This window comes from Marmota marmota, unplaced genomic scaffold, assembly GCF_001458135.2.
Source record: "Marmota marmota marmota unplaced genomic scaffold, marMar, whole genome shotgun sequence".
Lineage (NCBI taxonomy): Eukaryota > Metazoa > Chordata > Mammalia > Rodentia > Sciuridae > Marmota > Marmota marmota.
The window spans coordinates 5,937,583-5,964,408 of NW_026000170.1; the positions used below are offsets into that span (position 1 = coordinate 5,937,583).

At 39.2% G+C, this 26,826-nt stretch overlaps 1 protein-coding gene across 4 annotated transcripts in view; it reads left to right on the top strand.

Annotated features, from left to right (window-relative positions):
* Ctnna2 (catenin alpha 2) overlaps nucleotides 1-26,826 on the top strand; it is a 992,415-nt gene that overhangs the window by 460,156 nt on the left and 505,433 nt on the right. The window lies entirely within an intron of this gene.

Sequence of the window (26,826 nt, forward strand, 5' to 3'; positions counted from 1 at the left end):
CCGTGTGATAGAAAAGAGCTAGACTCCAAAGGCAATCTATCTCTCACTTTCAAAGATGGCTTCTCTTGATTCCAAGGAAAGGAGACCCCAGCATAGTAAAAACTTAGGCAAAGGCCTTTGGGACCTTGGTGTCTCTGCCTCCAATTTAGTGTTATTTCCTGGCCCCAGAACCCCTCTTTCCATGTCTCGGAGTTCTTTGGGCAGAATGCTAAACTTGGCCCCCTAAGCTCCCTCTTTCTTGCTCTACTAAGGTACTCTCCACATAGGTACTTTCATTTCAAGAATTTAATCTCTTTTTCCATGGTAAAATAGAAGAAATAATAAAAATACAGAAAAGGCAGGGGGTGGTTGAAGTACAGTGGGAAATTCTTCTAGCTGTGAGCTGTAACCTGTAGTTCCTGGTCCAGCTTGTAGTGAACACACCTCCTGTTCTCCCCCCACCCCTTTCTTCTTGAATATTGTCAGCAACCAAAGACTAGACTCTTCTTTTCCTTCATCAGGTCTTGATTTAGGAAAGATCCAAGAGATACTTTTTCCATAATCCTCATTTGCCAGCCAGAAGCTGCAGATTTTAACAGATGAACTTTTGTGTCGGGTGAGGTAAGGATCTCTGAAGTCCTCCAAACTGCAAGGCTTTTATTCCCTGGCTTTCAGAATGATGTCCTCAGGTGTTTCTTGTCACCTAGTCAAGGTGTTAATATGTTAGTGGGCTGTAAAACATGGCTTGTCTGTAGAGATGGGACATCCAGAGGTTTGTGGAACTAAAACTTAGAGACTAAAGCATAGAGATGACCATGACCATGATGGATAAAGAAAGGGATTCTCTGTGTTGAGTATAGGTGTATTTTGGTCATGGAGACACTAATTCTTTGCGCCTGTGTGTATTTACATGTGTTCAGTGAGTGAGGCAGGTCAGTGTGACCAAGGAGAGAGGAATGAGCTAGACAATAAAATAAGGAACAGATCACCCACTTCCTGTTGCTATCACCACCATCAAAGGAACATTGTACAGTGATCAGAGGGGTGCATTGGACTGAACCCCCCTGGGAAACAATACCTTTGGGGGCCTTTGGAAAGAACTCAAGAGTTAGCTGTTGTGTATTTGTTCTTAGATCCAGAGCATGACAGCCCTTATGAAATACACAGCAAATGGTTCATATGGCGTTTCTGCAAATTGAATTAAGCTATGTGTACATTTCTTGAACCTTATCCTATCTAACATACATTTTTGTGTGAATATAAGCTCAAAATTGTTATAAAACAGGTTTATGTAAGAATAGTCTTCCTTATTGTCAGAGCTATGCAAAGACAAAATTGAGAGCATGGTGAGGCTGAAAATACTCATGTGTAGGTTGGATAATTCCTTGACATGAATATAGTAGAGGTACTCCAAACATCAGATAATAAATTGACCTTGTACATTCTTTTCCAAAGCAAAGATTCTCTCTTTTATTTGTAACTCTCTTCTTAAGGTGTTTTTTTCTCAATTCTTTTACACTGGATTCTCAGGAGAAGATGAATAGGATGTCAGTTATGGTGGGAGGAAAAATTATCTGCAGAGAGTTTTTTTTTTAAAACCAAAAGTACAGTATTGTCTTATTTTAAATGTTTGGTCTATTTCATGTCTTCACAGAAATCTGCAATGGCATTAACATGTGAGTGGCAAAGAGTTACAATCTAATCTGAATGTAAGCATTAAACCAAGTAGCTTCAAAGGTTTGATTAAACATACTTATAATAATTACATTTCAAGCTTTTAGAATTCCAGCAGTTTTTTGAAGAATTCAGCATCTAATGAAGTAAAATAAATTACAAGGCTTTTTGGTCAGTGAATAAGCACTTTTGCAGCTTAGAACTACTATTTATCAATAGGACTCACTACTATTAGACTTGTTTTCTAGTTTTCTTTGAAGGTTTAAGGGCTGTTGTCCACCCACATATGAGATTCAGTCACAGACTATTATGAAAGGAAATAATTATTTTTCCAAGGTCTGCAGGACCAGATTCAATTTTGGAAAATGAGCTGGTATAGTGGTTTGTGCCTGACTCTATCAGTCAAAAACACTAAGATGTGTGGGGCAGGAGATTGCAAAAGTAATCAGAGGATTCTCATGATGGCTGTAGGGGTTTGAGCTAGTGGAGTCAGCATGCTACTCCCTGCCAACAGTCTGGGGTAAACCAGGCCCAAACTTGACACCTGAGCTAAAGCCAGGACAGAGTCCTGGGGACCAAGATGAATTTGAGGGGCAGGGAGACATGTCAGATACGTTGAAGGATGTTTACAGGAATTGTATGGTCTCATCTCAACTGGGAAGAGATGGGGTAAGAGCAGGTCAAGATGTGGGGTAAGAGCAGGTCAGAAGGGCTATTGTCCACCCACATATGATGCCAGAGAACAAAATAGTTTGAGGTGTAGACTTCAAGACATGGCTGATGGACAACATGAAGTTCATGCCCTAAGGAGCAGAAGCAATCAGTTGGATTTAAGAAGAAAGATTGGAGTGTATCCTAATCAATTCAAGCAAAATCTCTGTGAAATAAGATCCTCTGGCCACATTGTTTTGAGTTGAATTTTTATTATAAAGAAAACCCCCAATATTTCTTACATTTATTTCCTTTTTTATTATTATTAGCCATGATAGTTTTTTTTTATGTCTAATTCATTTTTCTGTTTCTCTAGAAATACCATCAATCCTCATTGGTAATAGGTCATGGGGGAGAAAGGTAGGGCCGGGGAGAGGGTATAGGTGTGTAAATTATAGCTTATTTTAATTGGTTTAGATTGCCCCTCCTGTTGCCTGAAGTCCCATTTAAGAGTTCCTCCAAACTTTCTCCTTTGGACTTTTGGTCACTAGAGACAAGTAGGCAATTTCCTTTCAAAACCAGCAAGTTCAGCATTCACAGGTCTGTACAGGTGTAAATAAATAGTTGCATAGCAGATGTTTGTCAAAGGAATGAATTTAACATTCCTCATCAGCAGTTGTGGGAGAGAACTGCCTCTGTAGCAAATAGCAAAGGGAAACAATGTCCTCAATTCAGTAGAAGAAAAGGCATGTGCCCTTCATCCCAATCTCCTCCTCCCCTGTATCCTGAAGACTCCCCATGTACACCTGAGTGTATACTTTAGGATTCCAGGTAGATTGTCTTTAGAGGCTAAATAAAATATTTAGGGTAATAAACTGATAAGGTACATTGCCAATTCCTGTTCAGTGGCATGAGAAAAGAACTGTTAAGAGCTCTGCTTTATTTTAACATTTCCTTTTTGAACCATAGAGGGCTGCCCACCCCACCCCACTAACCTTTCCTGGAAGACAAGATCATTGCCATGGTTACAAATTGCTTAATCAATAGTCTAGGAAACAATTGGAGCCACTCCTTCCTGAACTAGCTGTTGTCAGAGTCTCATTGAAGAAGCTACATCTATCTCATCCAGAGATTCCCTTGAAGGGGACAAGATTAATTTAAATGGTTTAAAGGGCAGGCATCAAGGTTAAAGAAGCCATTTTTAAACTTCAATCTTAGTTGAATTATATGCATTTATATTTTTGCAGACACCAATTCAAGATGCTAACATACAGACAAGAATATATGCATGTTTTATATTATTCTTGAAGGAATTGTTTCAATTTGTATGGTAGTCAGAAACCACAGACTCACTTTAACTCTACCATTTACTTGATTTGGACCTCAGGGATTGCTACGGACATGTTGGGATATTAACAAAAACAAGATAGGCAGAACAAGGGAGGAGATAGTTTTGCAACTGCCTAGGTACAGCAACCCTGCATGTTGTATTCACACATGAGTGTGTCTACTGAAGGGAAATATGGATGAACTGGTAGATACCAGAAGACAGAGAGCAGAGGAGTGAAATATTTAGAAATCATCCCTTTTGAGAAATCACTAAAGCAAGTCCATTCATTCTTGGGGATGAGTTAACTTAGAAGATCTATTAAATATCATGTGGTTAAGGAATCGTGTGTTTCTTATGATCTCAGAGGGTTCAAAAAGTTTCAGTGTGGTAGTCAGTAACAAAAGTGCTGAATGCAGATAAATTTAAAGAACTATTATCAGAATTATTCAAACTTCATGTATCTGGTGCCTTTCTTTCAGTAACATTTGACAAGTTTGACTTAAGTATTCATTCTCTTTTTCAAACTTCTGCTTCTTCAACTGTGATCTGGAAAACATCTGCTACAGGATCATGGTAGAGGAAGGGGACATTGAGAAGAGGGAAATTAGAGAGAAAAAGTAAAACACAGATATTCAGATTCCTGGGTCAGCCCTAGCTCTTCTGAATCAAAGTCTTTGGATTTGTGACCCTTGAATGCACATTTTGAGCAGAATTTGTGGATGCCCACTCACCTTTGTGGACACCATAGCTAACATGTCCTGCATTCTAACAAACAAATCTTTCTTCAAATACTGCTTTAACTCCTGGTTTGACAATTCACCTGGTTTCCAAAGTCTGAATTCCTCACGAGTAGTTTCAAAGCCCTTGATCATCTTGCTTCATCTCACCTGTCTTTCCTTAAGGTGTTTTCTCAAATCACTATCTTGCCTGGCTTCAAGTACCAGTATATTCATAGAGATTCTTCTACCACATTCGAGCTACCACTATTGTTGCTTTTTCTTATCCCAACCCCCTCCCGTCAACATCATGGGACTGTGCTGTGCACCTCATGTATTTCACTGTCTCTTGGGAGACGTGGATCATCTCTCCCCAGTGGGACAGAAGGGTTTGCAAAGCACCTGGCATGATGCCCAGCCAAAAGTATTCCAGGCTCTGGGCACTTGAAAGGACCATTTATGCCATTTAGGTCAATTTGCCATCTGAGGCTTGAATCTCTTATATCAAGTGGTTCATCAAAGTCCAGCATGCTCACCATCATTGATGGAAACCTGGAATGTTCTGAGCACATTTGGACCCCAGATATTTCATGATTTTGAGTGGAAATTATTTTTCTTCTCTTTGTAGCTTTCATTGTCAGCCCAGAATTTTCCTTGAGTTTTCATAGAACAGACTCTACAAACACATACATTTACCCATCCCCTTGTTTCTCATTAAAATTGCTTTCCTGTTGTATTTTCTTGCAACAGTATTTTCTGTTGTAAGTCTGATTAGAGAGTAGCATTTGGGAGGCAATAAAATATCCAAGAGAAAGGTTTGGGGGTTTTTATTTGGGGGATGGGGGATTGAATGGGTATCTCAGAGGACTCTAACTAGCTCTGATATTCTCCCCTTAGCAGCTTATTAACCACCACAATAGAAAGATTTTGGAAATGTCCATTTTGATGTATTTCCCTTTAAGCCTATAGTCACAGTGAATCTTCAAAAGTGCTTTGTGATTGCCAGATGACAGCTCCATACTGTCAAAATAAGTTCTGTTAGAGCCAAATTGATAACAGTGAAACAGTTGACACTGTACATTATGATTTTAATCTGCCAAGCCATCTTACTCTGACTCATAAAATTAAAAATAAATATCACGCCTATGGCGGTTTTCACCTGAACCTATCATTTCTTTTTTTTTTTAATATTATCTTCTTCTGAAACTTCTTTTCAGAAATGAATAAATTTAGTTAACAATGTCAGTGTCTGATAGCCTAATCCCAATTCTGCTCCCTACTGCAAACGGAAGCATCATCAAAGCAAAAAGGCGTCGGGTGGTAATTCAGGTGCCTTCTTTGATGCACAGAGATGTGTTATCAGTAGGCTGCTTGCTCAACATCTGTCATCTGCAGCAGGGGTGGATTGTGGCAAAGCATCTGTGTCTCCTTTCTGGTTCCCCCTGTGACCAGTGGTGTATTAAGAGATAGCTGACTGGATTAAGAATACACAAGAGAATGGAATCCACTTTGTTCTTGGAGAATTTCAAGAGCACAGAATCCTGAGGCTTCTGTGCTGTGGGTATAGGGAGATGTTTCCTAATTTCCCCTTTATCTTGTCAGTAAGGGAGGGAGTCTTGCCCTTAGGGTTCTGGGGACAGCTTAACTTCCTAGACTAGCTGTAGTCAGCTATTGCAAGATCTTATAGGACCATGCAATATGCACACATAAAATTATGTATGTAGTTATTTGATTTGTCTCCCCTAGTCCAGTTGCTAACACAGGTACTGTGTGTGTGTTTTTGCCTTCTTAAGATGCTGTATTTCTGACAGTGCCTAGTTCCTGATATGAGGTTGGCAGTCCCTGAATGTTTGTTGAATCAGTGAAGGTGCATCTTAGAATTGATGCTTAATTCACAATTTTCCCTTCTTCCTCTTTCCAAGTCATTGTCTGGTCCAACTTCTGAGCATGTTCTATTGTGTTTCCGTGATAGCCTTTGGAAGGTCATGAGGCTGAGATTCCTTCTGCCACTGCCCTCTCCCGTTCGCCGCTGCTGCCACACTTATCTTCCCCAAAATGCTTCCATCATGTCACTCCCTAGATAATCTGGCCAGTCCTTCACCCTTTGTTTTTGCTTTGACTCATGCTGCAGGGACAGACCTACCCATTTCCTCAGACATGCATGCCTCAGTCCACTGAAGAGATCAAAGAGCACCTAACTGTGTATCAGAGACAGTGTTTGGGTAAAAAGGTGAGTGAGACAGTGTTTGGATAAAAGGGTGAGTGAGACACAAGCCCTTCCACAGATGAGGTCATAGACAAAGGAAGGACAGTCAGGCCTAGAAAATAGGATAAAATGCCATATGAATTCTAGTCCAGACTTGTCACCAGGGCTGACAGAACCAGGTGAGAGAGGTGGAAACCCCCACCTTTAGTATTTCCTTGCTTATAAATGGAGGCTGTATTGTGGCTGTCCCACCCTGGCATTGACATACAGTATCAGGGACTGAATTTCCTATTCTTGATTTTCAATATCTCTGTATTACTCAGCTCAGGCTGCCATAACAAACCAATACAGACTGAATGGCTTAAACAACAGAGATTTATTTTCTCATCATTCATAGGCAGAGATGTATAAGATCAGGGTGGCAGAAAATTTGGGTTCTGGTGAGGGCTTTCTTCTTGGCTTGGAAATAGCCATTTTCTTGCTGTGTCCTCATTTGGCCTTTCTTCTCTGTGGAAGCACATAGAAATAGACAGCTGTGGTCTCTTACTCTTCCTCGAAGGGCATGACACCAGTCAAATCAGATTAAGTCCTTGCACTTGTGACCTCATTTAAGCTTTAATACTTCATTATTAGCTCTATCTTCAAATGCAGTTCCACTGAGGGCTGCAAGTTCAATATATGAATGGGGAGCCATAAGTCATCTGTAACCATCTCAATAGGTGATACCTGCCATATATGTCTGCTCCACCCTCCTGCAAGTTTGTACCCACATCTGACCATCCTAAAAGTCTTGGCTATGTGCATCTGCTGCAAATTTTGATGTGCCACTATATTCATAGATTATGCATACACCTGAGGGAGAAATAATAATGATCACAGTGTTGACTCTGACCCTGAAATACCTAAGTTACCTTCTAAACCTCAATTTTCTCACAGTGACACTAGCTTGCTGTGAGAGACCTGTTGGGAGGATCAACTGTGATAACATGCAGTAACATACACATAACACTTGAACTTGTTCAAGCATATACTCGGATCTGGTCCAAAGTTGGTTTCCCCATTCAAACCTCACCTGAGCTAAATTTAGTTATATTTTAGAGGACGAAAATTATTCCTTCACCTCCCCTCCAGCTCACCCATAAAGACTTCAGTCCCAAAGTCTGATAGATGGAATGCCTGACTCAAAACAAAGTGGGAAAATGAGGGAGAAAGATCAAGTCAAAAGAGCAAAAAGGAATAGGCTGCTGGCAACCTCTTTATTTCCAAAAAAGGCTGTAGAGAGTCTGGATTTGATATTTGCAGCCAGTAGTACTGGAAAAACTGAACTGAGAATAAACCATTCCCACTGGCAGAATACAATTTTGTTTGTTGTTACACTAGTCATTCTTGAGGAATATCTTTACTTTGTTCTGGGTCATTTACCTTGAGTCAGAAAGATGCAAAATGAATTAGCCTGGAGGACAGGAGTTGGGGGATAGGATTTGTATTAATATATATATATATATTTTTTGAAATATGATGTTGGTATGCACGGAAATAACTAACACATTGAAAAGTTAATTCAGCAGGAGTAATTCTGAGAAGTAATGCAACTTATTTGTCACTAAGGAGGACTGCATAGCCAAGTGATTTCTTTATGCATTTTAAAGTGTTTTTAAACCCTTGGGTAGCTATAGTTAATTTTTAAACATGTTTCCTCATTAATTTTCAATTTGTAAATGTACATTGTACAGGAGTGTTTTAATCATCTGGGGAGGCTGCTTCACAGATGGCTCTTGTGTGACCTAAAATTTCAATGATTATAATGAATCAGAATAGATGATGGTAAACTTGCTTGGAGATTTGCTGATTGTCAACAGTTTTATAGCTTTGCTGCTGTTCTGGAGAGTTTAGTGCTTCTTAAAAATGAAAGAAGGGCAACTGTAATGGGACCATCGGAGCCAGGAGTTGCCTAAATGAAATAATTTCAATTGCCTCCTTGCTATTCTCCATGGAATTCTCTCTAGTGAAAACACACCAACGGAATTATTGATCATTTTGAATCAAACATACATACAGAGTATGAGTCATCAACTCCCCAGGCCTAAACATGGCAAGCCATTTCATGCCTCTCTGTTGTACTATAAGTTGAAGTTTCGATTAATATATTTAAAAGTCTAAAACAAAATACCATGGGGAACTATTTGTGCCAAGTTTGTCCTTCGGCACTAGAATTACATATTTCCAGGGCAGGGAATTTAGTAGATTGTGAAACTTTACCTATGACTTAATAGTCTGTGTTTAACAAGACGGAACTTAAGATGCATCGAGACACCTGGCATGATAACCAACAAATCAACTTATTAGACCCCTATTTCTGATTCTCTACTAGAATCATTACCATATTATACTCCAAGCCTACTGTACAGTTTGTATGTAACATACTGCATGGAAAAGGAAAGGTCTTGGCTGTTGAATTCACATGTGTTCTCACTTTCCTGTGGCCTTGAACAAGTTAGTTAACCTTTCTGAATTTTGGTTTTGTGAAATAGGGCATAGTTATCTGTGCCAGTACAGAGGTTGAGTGAGTGAATTAGTACATGCAATCCAGGACGTGCTCTACAAAATCTAGCTCTTCCTTGGTCTCTTACTTCCCTCTTTGTTTGTAAGGCTGGATGTATGGACTGCACATGCCTGGGCCCTGTGCTTTTCAGAGGCCTCCAAATTTAATCCTTATTTTCTTTGCCTAACATTTCTTAGGAAAGTCTGAGACTTACCTTTAGCTGGCAGGTGATTGCAACTTCAGGTTCCTAATGATGCTGAGGGTCTCAGGAGAGCTCCAGGAGAGAAGCCAGGAATAAAATGAGACCAAGATATTTGTTGCCAGGTAGTCAGAGGCATCCCAGTAGGACTCTTAAGTACTGACGTGAGACACATAAAACTTGTCCTGTGGGATCATGGTAGGGAAAAGTGACTTCCCATCCCATAGTTTGAACCTATGTTGGTGCGGGAGCTGTGCTAAGCACCAGTCTGCAGGACTGACTCATTTTCAGCTAAACTAGGGATCATCACTGTTTATTATTTCTGACTATGTATCATTGTCAACAGTGCCTGCTCACCTAACTTCCCAGTGCCTTGCCTGGACCCTCAGCAAATCTTGGTAGAAAGAAAAAAGTGATATTTGGTGAGCTTTACGTGAGTGATTGAATGTTTTACTCTTCCTAGAAACTTTTCATTTTAATGAGGACTAAGCAGAATGAAAATCCAGAGGAAAAAAAGCATCTACTGGTGGAATACCAAATAATAAGACCTCGGAGCAGAGCAGCAATTAGGTAACCTTGGCTTCTGAACCCTAAGGAAGATGGTCTCCACTAAACAAGCTGGGGAGGCTGTCACAAGGGAACCAGATTTGTTCTTTATGCAGCAAATATATGAGTACAGTGTGATGAACCCATATTAACTAGAACATCTAGTGAAGTTGTCTCTCTGTCCCCTACCCGGTTCTCTTAGTAGACTGAAGATCCCTTTTCAGTGGTAGGGATGGCGAGTAGTTATGCTGCCACACTCCCCTCTGCTAGGCCTAGCCAATATCCCTCCTGCATCTCAGGTGGCTTTCCTGTTGACCTCTCACATGGGCTCCTTCTGGCCACTGAGATTCTGCATCCTAAGCAGCTGGTATTGTTCATCGGATTTCACCAGTGCAATGAAATCTGTTCACCTTCCTCAGACCATGATTTGCAGACTCTAAATAGTCTGAGAAAACTGTATTATCTTCTATTTTGCTGATGAGAATCAAAATTACTTTAAAGAAGTCAAGCAGCATTCTCAGGGTTAATCAGATCACTTGTTAGAGAAGAGGAGCTCAGAATGAGATTTGATCCTTCCAAATCCTGCACTCTTCTACTAAAGACCGCACATTTCACTTGTGTAAGCACATTTTAACACAAAAAGTACTACTTCTCAGGGTGTAGATTTCCACTAAAACAGACCAACACACACACACACACACACACACACAGACACACCCCCAACACACATTCTTTACTTAGTAGAGGGTCTGAACTTAGAGTTAATGTGTGACCCCATCAAAAGAAGGAGTTATGTGAAACATCTCATCACATCCTTCCCTTTGAGAAACAGCGTTCAGCTCACTTGGGACTCTAGTCAGTAAAATTAAACATGCATGTTTCAATGATGGTGGGATCCAAGTGAGCCCCATTTTAGAAACATTCTGTGAACAAGATATTTCATGTTCCATGCCATAGTTAAGAGGATTTATGGCCAGACTCATTGCTTTCCTTTGTCACACAGAGACTCTGGTCCGAAGGCCATCCCTATGGAGTGGGGGTTATGCATCCAAAATATCTCATATTCCAAATTCCAGGAAGTCACCAAGTCCTACATCACATTCTCTCTTTCTCCAAAACATTCTGTTTGGACACAGAAGTACATATTCTGATCTGAATGTCAAGGTAGCCTGTGTGTAGCTCTTCAACCAAATAACCTGATGTGGGAGTATTCATGGCAAGTTTTTCCAAGAACTGAGTTCGTATTCAAAGCCTGGCCAACTCCCCAGGGCTATCCTGGCTACCTGCCCACGGTACTAGCTAAATGCTCTCTTTACTTCCTTTATAACAGCTCTAGTTCTCATCATATGAAAATCTAGTTAATTGGTGTTTGTCTCTGTGACTGTCATTAACTTACCCCTTCTCTGAGTTAATATGGTATGCATTTTGCTAGAGCTGCTTCTTAGGGTTGGGTATGTGTATATTGCATTAGTCTAGTGGTACCATCTACATTATCACTGTAGATTTTTGTAGTTATTGCTACATTTTTTCCTGCATGCAACAGCAAAGTGCCTTGAAGCAGGGGACTTTTTGATTAATTCACACAAAGCTGCCATCTTGAATTGCCAGTCTGTTCCAATTTTCCTGTCAGACACTAATAGTTTTCTTTTTTGTCCACTACAGAATACATCCTTGAAGTCAAGAAGGAAAAATAATAAACTGCTGCTTCTCTGTCAGGTTGTTGGAAACTGAGCTGGGCATTATGCTTTCTCACTTCACTCACATTATGATCACAAATCTTGGGGATTTTCTCATTTAAAAAAAATATTTATTTTTTAGTTGTAGTTGGACACAATACCTTTATTTCACTTATTTATTTTTATATGTGCTGATGATCAAACCCAGGGTCTCGCACATGTGAGGCGAGCACTCTAAAGCTGAGCCACAACCCCAGCCCCCAGGAGATTTTTCTCATTTTTGAGATTAAAATCTAAGTGATTTTTTTCAAGGTCATGTAGTTGATCATGACAGATCAGTAATTTGAAATCTGATCTACCTGATTTCAAAGTCCAGTTCTCTCTTATATGTTTCATGAGTCCTCAGTATATACAACTCAGAGAAGAACCTTTTGAGGGTTCTTAATCAGTGCCATGAGAATTAATTTGTTAATAAAATAGCAGAGAATAACTTGTTAAGTTGCTCTGGTTTTTATTGTCTGAGAAGAGTAGTTAGCCGCTCTTCCACATAGTCTAGCAAAAAAAGAAAGCACTTGCCATGGACTGCTTGGGGGATCAGTGTCATGCCTTGGCTTTCACCCTTTCATCTTGGAATTTCCCAGCGTGCCTCTTTGTGGAAGAGGCTCCACCATAAGAACATGGAGGTTGATGGGAGCAGGATGGATATTGACTGTTCTACCTTAGAAACTCCCTGGAATTCAGAGTCCATTGAGATAAAACTTTGGTTGAAACTACTTGGATCAAGGGAGAGAATATAAAACTCTTTTCAACTCCATTTTGATATTTAACATCTCATACTTTAAATGTCTGAACAATATGGTCCTGTGAACAAAACACAACCTGCTTAGGCAGTGGTGACACATGGCCCCTATTCTTAAAGAATTTGTATTTGAATGAGGTTGAGTACAATATAAACAAGGAATAAGTATGATATAATTTCACACAATGATAGGTAATATAGGATGATATGATAGAGTAGGGATCATCAAACGTACAGCCCGTGAGACCACATCTGGCTAGAAACCTGTTTAATACACCTTAGCACTAAGATTGGTTTTATATGTTTAAATTAATAAAATTAGAAAAACAACAACAAAAAGAAGACTATTTCATGATACATAAAATCATGTTAAATTAAATTTTGGTGACTATAATAAAGGTTTATTAGGACAGCCATGTCCATTCAGTGGCAGAATCGAAGAGCTGCCACAGAGATCATAAAAATAATTACTGTTTGGCCCTTTAAAAAGCAAAAGTTTGCGGATCCCTGTGATGGACAGTGATGGGGGATAATTTCACTTGGATGGACAGAGAAAGACTTCACATGTTTTCATCACCACCACAATTGTTGTCGTCGTCATCATCACTAACATCATTATTTTATGTATTCTAGTTGAGTCAGCACTGATAACCTATTAAACCCATCATTGTCTTATTTGAACCTGATAAACCTTAGAGGTCATTTCTGCTTGATTTTGTGACTTTTTGAATGACATCAAGTCAAGTTTCTGCCTGTCAGAAATTTTATGTGTTCCAGTGTCTACAGCAATTTCTTTTAGCCTCCCCTGCTTCTCTTTGCCACCTACCTGTGTTTTTACACACCTTATTCTGTTGTCAGATGGTGTCTCCCAACAAATTGTATCAGTCTAAGGAAAACATAATTATGAGGGTAAAACTGATGCAAAATAAGGTCATTTGCTAAGCCAAATATAAATTATATTTGGATCACCTATTGTTTGGGAATTTTCTGCCTCAATGCTCCCTCTATTAGAGAGCTAATCAGGAGCTGGCTGTGCCAGGGACTGTAGCAGTATCTAAAATGTGGGGTTTGCAAAGGCTGCCTGGTTAATCAGGTGCCATCTATGGGAGTCTGTCCTATGCAACTGCCATTTTTCCAGTATTGGGGCACATCCACCAGTGTTTGAGCCTCTTCAGACAGATTCCTGGCATAAGAAATATACTACATTTTTTTCCAAGAGGAAAGGTTTTAAAAGCCAGAGAGCAACTTAAAAATTTCAGGAAGTATATGAATTGTATGTGAAAATCTGGAGATATAGCTCTCAGCCTTTTGGGGTATCAATATGATTTGGTCATGTCAAAAATTCAGTAGATCCTCATGGGAAAAACTGTATACTTAATTTTTAATGACTGATAACCAGTGGCAAACAAAAATATTTTTAAATATGTCAATCACAAAAATATTGATATTCATTAGGAACAGAGCAAAATGGACATGCCCAAGTTGTTTTTATTCATCAAACTGTCCTTGGAGTGCATGATTTAATATTCTTTTCTATAAATTGCAGATCCCCCATGAGTATGTAGCCCCTAGATTGGGAGTCATCCTTCTGGATCAGGAGTCAACAAACTACAGCTTGCAGGCCAAATCTAGCCCACCACCTGCTTTGGTAAATAAAGTTTTATTGGAACGCAGCCATGATCATTTGTTTGCTTATTGTCAATGGCTGCTTTTGCACTATAATGTCAGAGTTGAGTGGTTGTGACAGAAGCCATCTGGCATACAATTCAAAACTATTTGCTATCTGGCCCTTTACAGAGAAAATGTATGGACCCCTGCATTTGGATACTGTTTTCTCATGCATAAGGAAGGGTTTTTGAGATGTTTAAACCCCCGGTATCATGGTAATTTTAGTACTATCTGGTGAGGTGGAAGAAAATATGACAGAAATATCCAGGGGATTCAGGGATATCAATTCTGGATAAGGTGTAAAATTCCATTACAACAGAGCTACAGAATATTTTGTTACTTATATAGGTGCTTTTAAGACCATCTATTTATTCCAAACTACTTAAGAAGAATTTTTTTTTTCAGTGCATACTCTTCAAGTGTTTATCACTGTTTCACCATCTGCATCATCTGATGCTTTTGAGTGCCCTTTTCTTATAGGTCCTGGGAGAGAATCCAAGAGCTTAATAATTTGAACATATAGACTGTCCTCTAAACAACTGAAATTGTTCTTCTATCCCCTGGGTATATCTGTCTCTTCCTTCTCAGTCCTCAGAGAAGATGGAAAACATTTGGTAACTTGTGTTGTATGAGAACTACTTCAAATACACCTACCCTCTTTTATGGAATAAGAATTACTTAGGTTCTTTGAAAAAAAAGCAACAGTGGTGTTTTCCAGAATTTCATCCAAATACATAAAAAACAACTTGGGACACATTATGTGTGTGTGTGTGTGTGTGTGTGTGTGTGTAGCAAACAGTCATTTTCTAAACATGGAAATGCAGTATCAAACATATGGGTTTTATTTGAACAAAGTATATTTTCTCTATTTATTCAAGGATTTTACCTTAGAACTTATGTTCCAACCGCCTGATCTTGCCCAATGTACCATATCCTCCATACAGCTGCCTATTTGGTACCAAAAGACTTCTCATATTTGGAGTAGAAACTGAAAATACAAAGGAGCTGCCAACATCATTAGGACAGCATCCAGTAGGATGAACATTTCTTCTGAGGGTAGTGGGCACTCACCCAGATGTTCCGGAGTCCTGAAGGAGAATACGTTCACAAAGCCATACTTTCTTTCCCCCAGGGAGGCCACATTCTAACCTGTCCTCTCAACAGGTGGCTGAGATTTTGGAACAGGGCCAAACACTACTCTGCTGTGACTTAGGCTTGGCAAAGAAGCTGAAGATATCCTCACACACAGTCTAATTTTTGCTTCATGATTTCTATCAAAAAGTGTTAGCCCAGGGGAGATGGGGTGGCTCAGTGGTAGTGTGGTTACCTAGCATGCCTCAGGCCCTGGGTTCAATACCCCACATCACAAAAATCTAAACTAAACTAAACTAAAATGTATTAATCCGTATCTTCATGTCACTAAGAGAAACCTTAACAAGGAAATGTGTATCTGAACTTTGTGATCCACCTCAGATATTTCTGAGAGCAGATCCACTTTGCCATTATCAGAAGTTATGTTTACACCTTAGGAAAGGGTCTGCTTCTTTCAGAGCAGGCTGCAGAAGTAAAGGCGATAAGCAGCTAATGTAATGGGATCAGCATTCAAGGTAGCAGTGGGCGTCTGGGGGCCTGTGATACTTGCACACGTGATTTGTTGGTAAAAGCTGAGACCTGACTCAAGCTTCATATTTTGTAAGCAACTAATTTTAGTTCTGTTTCTATTTCCACACAGAAGACTTTCCCTTGCTGTGTGGGCCAACCCTTGCTACCCCAAGAATCATTCATTCATTCACTGATTCACTTAGCAAATGAGTACCTGCATTTGTGAGGTATGATTCTGTGGGCTGTGAGAAATGATTTTACCAGATGTGATGTGTACTTAAGATAATTAGTTGAGAGGGTGGAATCTAACCACAGAAGAACACATTACTTACATGACACTTGAAGAAATGGAGGTAGACAATGCACTCCATCTTGTAAAGATTGAGCTGTCAAGAAACTAAGAGTTTAAAAGATTTTAGGATCATTGTCTTCACTCCCTAAAGGCTGAAAACAGAAAATATCAAAATTAATTGAACCAATGAAAGCCAGATGACAATATTAAAGATCATGGTAATCTCACACACACACACACACACACACACACACACACACACTGAGAGACAGGGAGAGAGAAGACCAACTGCCCATTATTAACATGGTATACACCAAACATTTAGGATGGATGGAAGGAAATATATATTGTTTGTTGGATTGTGTGTCCTGGGGAAGGAAATATTCTGAGTGAGAACTGTATGTACAGAGCACATTCAAAGGAATGGGAAGTTTCTCAGCATAGAAAAGAGTTCAAGACTGCTGGGGGAAGTGAACAAACTGAGGTTTATTTTTGTTAATGCCTTGATTTCTCCAGCCATTGGGATATGCAAGTGGATACCAATCTTCCGGAAACTGTAACAGTCACATATTAAGGGACCAGTTGATGTTTATGATGATGAACATAAAAAATTGTAAAGAATGACTTAGGGTATAGAACAGAGGGCTACATGATAAATATCTTAGGTTGTGGACTGCCAAAAGTGTCTGGTGATACTACTCAACACTGCCATATAGCACAAAAGCAAATGCAATAATGTGTAACTGTAGTCCAATAAAACCTTATTTACAAAAATAAGGTTGCAGGGTCATTTTGGCTCATGAGCCATAGTTTTCTGACCTCTATTTTTAGAATATGGCCTTTTTTTTCTGTCTGTGTGTATTCATGTGTATTGCATATTGGGGATGGGGGATTCATTAATAGTTCCTACAGTGGCAGATTCTAAGTAACTAAAAAACATTTTAGAATTTAGAAAGAGTTCAGATTTTAGAATTTAGAAAGAAGATTCCCTAAACAGAGTGGAGGAGCTACCAAAGTATGCTATTTCTGTGTGTGAGTGTGTGTGAATGTGCATGTGTGTGTGTGTGTGTGTTTGTGTGTGTGTACACTAGTGTTGGCAGAAATGAGATGAATCTACAGGCTACTGAGATACTCTAGAAGTTGTGAGAACTTGGGATAGAAGAGGGCATTAGAAATAGAGATCACAACTGGGAGACTATGTGCTTAGATATGGATGACAGTTAGGTTTTCCCTTAGATAACTGAGAAAATAACTACTGAAGAAGGTAGCTCAGAGAAAGTGCTGCGTTCATATGAGAAGAGGCACTGCCTGTGGTGGGCTATGGTGGTTTAGGTATGAAGTGTTCCCCCAAAGTTCCTGTGTTAATGCAGAAGTGTCTTGAGGTGAAATGGTTAGATTATGAGAGTTGTGACCTGATCAGTCCATCCTTATTTGAATGGACTAACTGGGTGTTAATGGTAAGCAGGTGTGACGTTGCTGAAAAAGGTGGGTCACTTGGGGAATTACCTGGAAGGGTTCATCTTCCCTGCAGCCTCTGAGCTCTTGCTCTCTTTCGCTCTCTCTCTCTAGCTCTCTCCGTCCTTTCTGGCTACCATGAAGGGAGCAGTGTTCCTTCTGCTTTGATGTTTTACCTTACGTTGAGCCCAGAGTAATGGAGCCAGTCAATCATGAACTTAACTTCTGAAACTATACGCCCAAATAAACTTCTTCCTTTAAGTTGTTCTTGTTGGGTATTTTGGTCACAGAACAGCAACAACAAAAACCTACCATAGAAATTGGCACTGAGAAGTGGGGTCATTTATGCGACTGACCTGACCTTGTGATTCAGAGCATTTGGAACTGGTTTTAAGTAGGAATTCAGAAAAGTTTGGAGATGCAGGCTGGAGAAGCCTCAGGATATTGTAAGCAGAGTTCAATGAGCAGTCCTGGTGAGAGCTCAGAAGACCAGAATGCTGATAGGAATGCAGACAGTAAAAATTGAGTTTATGAGGTCCCAGAAGAGAATAAGAATTGTATTGGAAATTGAACTAGAGGCCATTCATGTTATATTCTGGTGAAGAACTTGTCTACATTTTGCCAGTGTCCTGTAATTTCATGTGAAGTCGAATTTAAGGGTGATGAAAAAATTTAAACTGGAAAAGGTAATTTCAAGGGAGCACAACATTCAATGTCATAGATATTGTTATGGGGTTTTAACCAGCCTTGCTATGAGAATCAGAAGCAGAAAGCAAAGCAGAAGAATTTTAAGAACCTGTAGTTTAGCCAGAGAAGTGCATGTAAAACTGAGGCCAGGGAAGGTATGGTTGTTGGAGAGATTACAACTACTAAAAAGATGCTAAATACTTTGACCAGAGACACTGGGAGAGACGCCCTTGAAGGCATCTCATGAATCAGCAATACCACACTCATCATATGCTCAGGAATGTATAAAATTCTTATAAGAGACATGGTGGGGGGTGTATCTTATTGCCTAGGGGGGCCTAGAAAGCTGTTTCCTCAATATTTGCTTTATTGTGCTCAACCACTCAGGCACTCTTGAGGCCACTGCAGCTCTGGTCCCAGGGGGACCAGCTGCTGCTCAAGCTGGTGGCAGACCTTTTGCATCATCCATGCAGTGCTGGTTCTATAGGAATGTAGGTTGCTGAAGTTAGGAGGTCATGGAAGCTTCCACCAAGATGTCAGAGGAATACCTTGGAGGGCAGGAAAAGTGTAGCTGGGTTGGAATCCCTGTGGGCTTCCTCTGAGACAGAGATGCATGAAGCTGTAAAGATGAAGTAGAAGCTGGAATGGAGTCCTCCTGAATTAAAAGATGCCAGTAATGTGGACTTCTGCCAAGAAAACTGCAGAGAAAGAGCCAGAATGAGAGAGAGGCCATGAGCATTACAACTAGCAAAGCCACAAGGGTGGGGTTTCCCAAGCCCTCACTGCTCTGTGCCCCAAAGTCCAAATGTGGAGCTATAGTACTTGTTGGCCTAGCTGGGTTTTGGTCATTTTTTTTTTCCTGGACCTTCTTTCTATTCCCCTGTTTCTTACTTTTGGAATGGGAATGTTTACTCTGTGCCATTATATATTGAACATATGTAATTTGATTTTGATTTGTACAGGAGCTCATAGCCAAGAGTTCATTTTGAGTCTTAGAGTAGGCTTTGAACTTGGACTTTTGGGCAACGCTGAAGCTGTTAAGACTGTGGAGATTCTTGGGAATAGATTAAATGTATTTGGCATTGTGAGATGGACCTGAGCTTTTTGGTCCAGGGGCAGAATGTTATGGTTTGGATATGAGATGCCCTTCCAAATCTACTGTGTTCATACAATCATGTTTAGAGTTGAAATGATTAGATTATGAGAGTTGTAATATGATCAGTCCATCCTGGTTTGAATGGACTAAATTGGTAGTAAATGTAGGCAGGTGGGGCATTTTTGGAGGAAGTACATCACTATGGGCATGCTCTTTTTTCTCTGTCCCCTTGCCCCTCTCCCTCCCCATTTCCTGGCTGCCATGAGTGGTAAAGTGCTCTTTTGCTATGACCTTCCACTGTGATGTGCTACCTCACCCTGGGCCCAGTACAATGGAATTGACCAACCATGGACTGAACCTATGAAACTGGGAGCCAAAATGAAGTTTTCTTCCTATGTTGTTTTCGTTAAGAATTTTAGTCATGGCAATGAAAAGCCAACTAACACATGGATCTATCAAATATGCTTTATTGTGACCAACCTGAGGTACAGAAGAGACAAGATCTGTAAAGGCAATGTGGAAATCACTAATAAATGACTGATTCTGTCCCAAAGGGAAAAATTTTTTTTTTTAATTTTTTATTGTTGGCTGTTCAAAACATTACATAGTTCTTGATATATCATATTTCACACTTTGATTCAAGTGGGTTATGAGCGCCCATTTTTACCCCATATACAGATTGCAGAATCACATCAGTTACACATCCATTGATTTAGAGGATAGGAAAGGCAGCAGAACACAACAGACACTAGTATGGCAATATGTAAACCAAAGGGAAAATTAAAAAAAAAAATGTGTGTATGCTAATGCACTTGGGCTAACTTTTTAATCTATTAACATAATGCTGAAGTACATGGACACATTGGTCAATTCTGGAGGTTGAGAAAAGAGAAAATTTAAAATATGATTCAAACCTAGTAGCATCAAAAACTATTTAATAATCTTTTATAAATTCAAATGTGCATTTCTGCTCTGAAGATGTCACCTTTAGCATTGTTCGCAAGCTGTTTAGTCTCTGATCTGGAAGAGTTTGTAGAAGCTAAAGTTTGCCAAGAAAGTATCTTTGTGTTGGACCCTTAGGCCAGATAGAAGGACCTGCTTTGTAGTGAAAAGAAAATAGAAAACAATGTTTATAGTGTTTAGAATATTCCTTTCCTCTAGAGAGCGAGTTCTGTAAAATCTCTTTGACTTAGAGGGTACATATTTTGTGTAAGTACCATATAAATAGATGTAAATGGTCCCACTGGCCCACCCACCCAGAATTTCCCTTGGATTTTTATGAATTCTCATTTATTTATTTAGTCCAGTATGGATGGTGTGTGTGTGTGTGTGTGTGTGTGTGTGTGTGTGTGTGTGTGCAGTGTCTCCCTAGCAACTGATTCCAAAAACGACTTGCTGAAATGCACAATTCTGACTGAGCTGGCATTGATTTTTGATGTGGGTGGATTTCTGCTGATTTGTGGAAAGCTTCATGTCCCAACCCCCTGTGAGGTCACAGCTGGTTTTTACAGGCCAGTTCGCTGGAGGTGAGAGTGCCATCTGGGACCTTGAAAAGAAGTTAGACTAACAACTGTACTGAAGAAATTGATTAAGCAACGTTGATTATGTTGGTAGCAACCTCCAGGCAGTCTCACTGTCCCATTAACTCCGCAGAAGCCCAGTGCTCCAAATGAGACTCCAGCTCACTGTTCTATAGTTCATGTGTTATATCAGTGCTTCACTATTATCTTACCTCTGACCCTGAAAACAGAAGCTGGTCATATGATCTAATTGCATACACGCCCCCCCCCACACACACACATTTAGAAAGAGAGAAGTAGAAAGAGTCTGTTTCCAGCAATAATCCTAAGAGGTGGCTATCATTTTTATATGTTCCCATTTTTGAGTTAGGGTGGCATTTAGAAACTTCATATACTGGCAGAACACAGGTCCAAACTAAGAGCCCAAATTCTTAATCAATAAGACAGTCTCTCTCTCTCTCTCTCTCTCTCTCTCTCTCTCTCTCTTTAAAATTGCAGTTGTAGATGAACAGCATATCTTTATTTTATTTGTTTATTTTTATGTCGTGCTGAGGATCAAACCTAGTGATTCACACATGCTGGGCAAGCGCTCTGCCACTGAGCTACAGCCCCAATCCCAGACTCCTCTTAACACTCACATATCCTACAAAGGTTGGTTTATTTTCAGTGCTCCTTATTTTGAGGGGAAAAAAAAAGGTATTTTAAAATTGATATTCTTTTGCAAATCAAATCCTAAATTCAGGAATTTCCTTTTACGTGAAAATAAACTTTTTTTTCCCCCTAAAACATCCGCTCTCTTCCAATTGTAGCACTTCAAAATAAATGTTTAATAGTGATTTGTGAAGACTGAAGCCTTCTGAGGCAAATCATTATTGAAATGGAGGAAATCTAGACTTTATATTAACTTCAAAAGGAAGTTTTCTTTCCGTAGCTCTGTCTATACTCTGTCTTTCCAAATAGCAGAAATTAGAACCTTTATGAATCGGCCTTATGTTTAAGCTTCCTTAACTTTCATGAAAGCATGATTTGTTTAGTTTAATAAGGCCTTGATTGCAGGTATCAGCACACAAACGTTGACTGAAACTGGGCTCCTTTTGGTAAAATGCAAGCTGTGTGAAATTCATGGAAAATGCAATTACGTTCTAATTTACTCAATGCCACTGGCTTTAATTAAAGTAGATCATATTTCAATGAAGCAAATTCACCATCCTCTTAAACAAAGGAAGTCTAAAAATACAAGAAGGAAATTTGCTGTTTTTCTTTTGAATATTAACTGAGAGTATAGTTAATCTTTAGTTGCAGTTTGAGAATATCAAGCCACAGATCTGCATCCTCAAGCAGCAAAGCCTGTAGCTCCTGCCATGGTAGCTTGTCCGTTGCAGTGGAGAGCACCCAGGCCTGCTGCCATGGTCCAGTGAAGATAGTCCTATACTTTTTTTATTTCCAGTTCTTCACCATTCAGCTATCTCTTTTGCTTTATATTATCTATATCTATTAAAGGTAAAGACTAAGTGACATGTGGACACAATATATTACCTCCATTTTTATTGAATCGGATGTTTTATGTTGCAAGCAATAGAATACTAACCAACCAGAAGCCTTCTAGTAGGCAGGTCCAGAGTTGGTTTCACGCTGACATAGAAGACCCACACTTTTGCCAACCTCAGTTTGTAGGCTTGATCCTTTGGTTGAGAATCTTATGGTAGCAAGATGGCTATTATAGTTGCAGGCATCTTATGGAGGCCAAGGTTTGGCAAGGAGAAGGGGCCCTTGGCGTGCATCCATCAGAAATCACTTTCCAGATCATCTCCCCCACATATCTCATTAACCTGGATTGGGTCCAAGCCTATGACATTGGAGGAGGAATGCAGAGGGATGCCTGGGGGAGACAAATTGCTGGTGGGTCTTTCAGCAAGGAAAGTAATTGCAGGAGAAAGATGAGATGATACAGAATGGTTGTGGGATAGTGTATGTCACACCACTCAAAGTCCATCATTGGGTTTGATACGTTCATGTAAGTATGAAACCTATTAGGCAAATTAAGTTGTAGGTCACAGTCATTGATCTTGCTTGTTTTGAATTGTTTTTGTCAGCTGGCATTCATGAATAAGGCCACATGAAGTTCATGGGGGATAATTATGTTTTATATTTTAGTATTATATTTTCTGAATACTTTGTAAAATGACTCATAATTAAAAATAATATTAATAATTCCAGTACTTGGGATTGAACCTGGGGACTCATGCATGCTAGACAAGCAACTTACCACTGAATTACATCCCTATATTTTAAAAATAATCAGAGACAGTGTAATAAGGATGTCCTCAGTGGTCCTCAATGGTTGAGCATATGCCTACCATGTAAAAAACCCTGGGTTCAATCCCCAGTATTGAAAGAAGAAAGAAAGAAGGGGGGCGGGAGGCAGGGAGGGAGAAAGGAGGGTTGGATGGGTAGGAGAGAAGAGGAGTAAAGAAAGAAGGAAGGATTACAATACACAGATATTGTAATCATCTATAACTAAAACTTGGTATGTTATGTTGTAAGGAAGGGGAGGAAGGATGAAAGTTTGGTCATGGAAGTACTGTAACGACAATTCTTAATGATATTTCCATTGGACCATGTAAGACAATGAATTTAAAGAGCAAAATTTATGCTAACTTGGGTTAAAATGTGGCAAAGACTGAGTATGTTTTAATGTGCTAGAAGGAAATTAAAAGCCTCCGGCACTCCATAAAACTCTAGCCTTTGGTTTTGACTGAAGTGCTCATTACCAGCAAAGGGTTTAGTCAATCAACTGTGCTGATAACACAATGGGTAATTGCTAAGAAACACTGCTTTGCTGAGGAAGAACTATTTTTAATACCACTCTCTTTCTTGAGAAATCAAAGTTTCACAGTGCTTTTTCAATAGTCATTTTAATTTGTCTGATAATTTTTTATTTCCTTTCACAAGTAAATTGACTGATTACAGTCGATAGACTTTCATTCATTAAGAGCTTAATAACTTAGTGTAAGGCTGTTTAGCTAAACATTTATAAATCATTTTCATTATTAATTATATGAGTATGTGGGTGCAATTCCACTGTTTTATTTCTGTTTGGGGATTATTGCCTTCTGGAGAGGGATACATAGATATTGCTGACATACCATGGAAAACTCCTTTGGGATACCCTTTGGACTTAAGAGGTTCGAGAAACATAGAAAGTAAAGGGAACTTAGTATTCTTAGGATCCTACTTTTTCTTTTGAGAGCCTGTGAAGTTGAGACTAATCTAGAATTCCACACCCCCGCCCCCCCCAAGTGTTTAGTGTTGCCTAAAGATTAGGTGGATACCTTTTAACCAGCTTCTTCTGTTGCCTTTCCTGGAGCTATGGACATGGCAGTTACCTGATAAATATTTGCTCTTTGAATGAATGAACTATGTGAAGGATTTTGAGGAATTTGTTGCAATGACTTAGGGTCATATTAGTCACGAGTCATGATGGCCAGGAGGACAATACAACTTCTCACCAATACCCCTGTATTTCATAAGAGCCTATATATATATATATATATATATATATATATATATATATATATATATATATTTTCATCTATTTAATTTGGTTGTTGGCAATTAATTGGTAGAATGATTGGTTCAGGAAGGAACCACCGACATTTGGTTTAATTGCCTTGGAATGGTTATGTCCCAGGTGCCACAATGATGGGCATCTTGGATAAAACTAATAAATAAGTTGAGTATGCATTTCAAATCAAATGCCAGCTCTGGATTTTTTTTCCACATGGTCCAACACAGCTAATAAAGGTATTTACTCTCTGGGGCATCTGAAGATCTAAAAGGTGTAGCTTGGACTTATAGAGAATTCTGAGGCAAGCATTTCACAATTCTGATTTAGTTTCAAAGTTAGACTGCTTCAAACACTACTCTAAGGAAATGTTCATCTATTAAGCCAAAATAGCAAGTTCTTGAAAGACAGACCATTGAATACTGCAGCAAGAGGCAAAAGACTCTTGGATTGGAATTTCAGCTCCAGTATGTATTTGTTACATCACCTTGAACAAGTTACAAACCTGTGTGTGTCTCAGTTTATTAACACATGTAGTAGAAACAATCATTATTATTTCTGCTTTGCATAGTTTTTGAGGAGTAATATAACACATGTGAATTTCAGGAAACAATATAGTACTATGTAAATCTGTGAGGTTATTATTAGTATCTAGCAGAAGCATGAAGTAATAAAAAAAGAAATGATTATATTGGGAAGCAGTTTTTCATCGTACTTAACTTAGAATCATTAAAAGCATTGACAGAATTCTAAGAAAAACTTTAATAGCTACCTCATCTTGAAAACGAAGGAACTGATATTTAGCAGACTTTCATGATCCTCAAGGGTCTCAGGGGAAGTGGCAAAACTAAAAATCAGGCCTTCAACATTTCATAATGTGTTTCTTCTTGACCACCAAGTTACGTTTATTGAAGAGATCCTTTAATGGAGGTGAATGGTCTAATTCCAAAATGAAAAAATCACCTGGATGGATCAAATTTATAGAGAGTTACTGAATATTTATTACATGGCTGACCTGTTCCACTGGAAAACAAAAGGACTTGGGTGCTACCCTGGAGGAGCATTAGGAAGTTCAGACATGGCCCTGGAAAGCTGAATGATGACAATAATGAAGTATGAGAATTACAAAAAATAAAGGTAATAAAGTATTAGAACAGGTCCCTTGGGCTCAGCCACAACTCAGAATCTTGGAAAATTGACTTAATGCTCTAGTCTAAGAGATAAAAATCACCTATGACACTTGATATATCCCCATCTTGCCATATTTCTTTCCTCCATGGAATTAAGTGGCTCTAGGTTGGACTGAGGATTTCTTTTCTTTTTGATTTCCCCAACAAGACTTCTAAGTAATTCATACTTTCAGGCAAGTTTAAGAAACACTGATTTAAATGATATCATCTAACTAGGTCTATTTTTTCCCCTGAAAATTGGAGGGTTGAAGGAGGCAGCAGTGATTTTCAAGCTGTTTCCAGAGCTGATCTGTTTTACATCTTGGGCTTTCCACATATACCTTCTATGCAGAAGTGGTCCATGATTCTGCCCTCCACAGTTGACATAGGACTGCATTCATATTTAATAAGTGTTTATTTTTTGAGTCAATGAATTATAGGTAATTATATAGATTTAATTATATCATCTTTCTATAATTAAAGTTATAGATATCCATACAAAATGTGTGGGCACATATGTGCATGAGAAGACAATATGGTCCCTGCCTTGGGTGGCTTACAACACAGAGAAGCAAAGACTCACATACCAGGAGTGGTTGAATAGTATTTCTGTTGCTTTCCTGAGGAGACTCTAGAGTCAATTCCATAATCCAGGAAGGCAAAGCTCTGCACTGTGCTTATGAAAACTAAATGAAAGTTAATCACCTTCCAGAGGCACAGTCTTAATCCTGTCATCTCTGAGTGTGATGTGGTGGTGTGTGTCTCTACGTTTTCTGAAGATGAGCTCTGCATGCTCTCTTCCAGTATCTAGTCAACTTCAGTTGCGAAAAGAACACAGTGAAGCTTGAGCCACAACTGCTCCTCCTTTCTGCTTAGTCACTGGCTATGATTTCATCTCATTTCTATAGGAGCCCACCATTGGGCTTTGCCTCATCCCAGGACATTGCTTTCTTTTCCTCCTATAGTCTGCAGATTATGGAGGAACTAGCTTGTGCCCTATAGGCTTCCTTAGAGAAAATAGTACAATAGAATAGATAAGTAATAAATGAAATGGAGAAAGACACTTTACAAGTTCCAAAATGATCATAATGTGCCACAAAAGTAATGAAAGGGAGTATACCTCAAGCTTACCCTTGAAGTGTGTGGGAGGGTTGCTTATGAATTATTAGAGGCATAGAAAAAAATACCCCAAGAAGGCTTGAAAGAAGGTATAATGATGTTTAGAAAGCATGATATTCAATAGGAATTTTCTGGAAACTGGTCTAGGCATAAGACTCTGAAAGTCTATAGAATGCTAGTGAACAGTGGTTTCTCAAATCTGACTTTTTCATTTCTTGTTCAGTACGTATTGGCCTTGCTCTGCTTCCTTTCCTATTTTTATGACAAAAGTACTCAAAAGAGGCCTTGAAAAGAGCTTTGAAGCCTGACAGTGAAACAAGCACTTGTGAAATAAC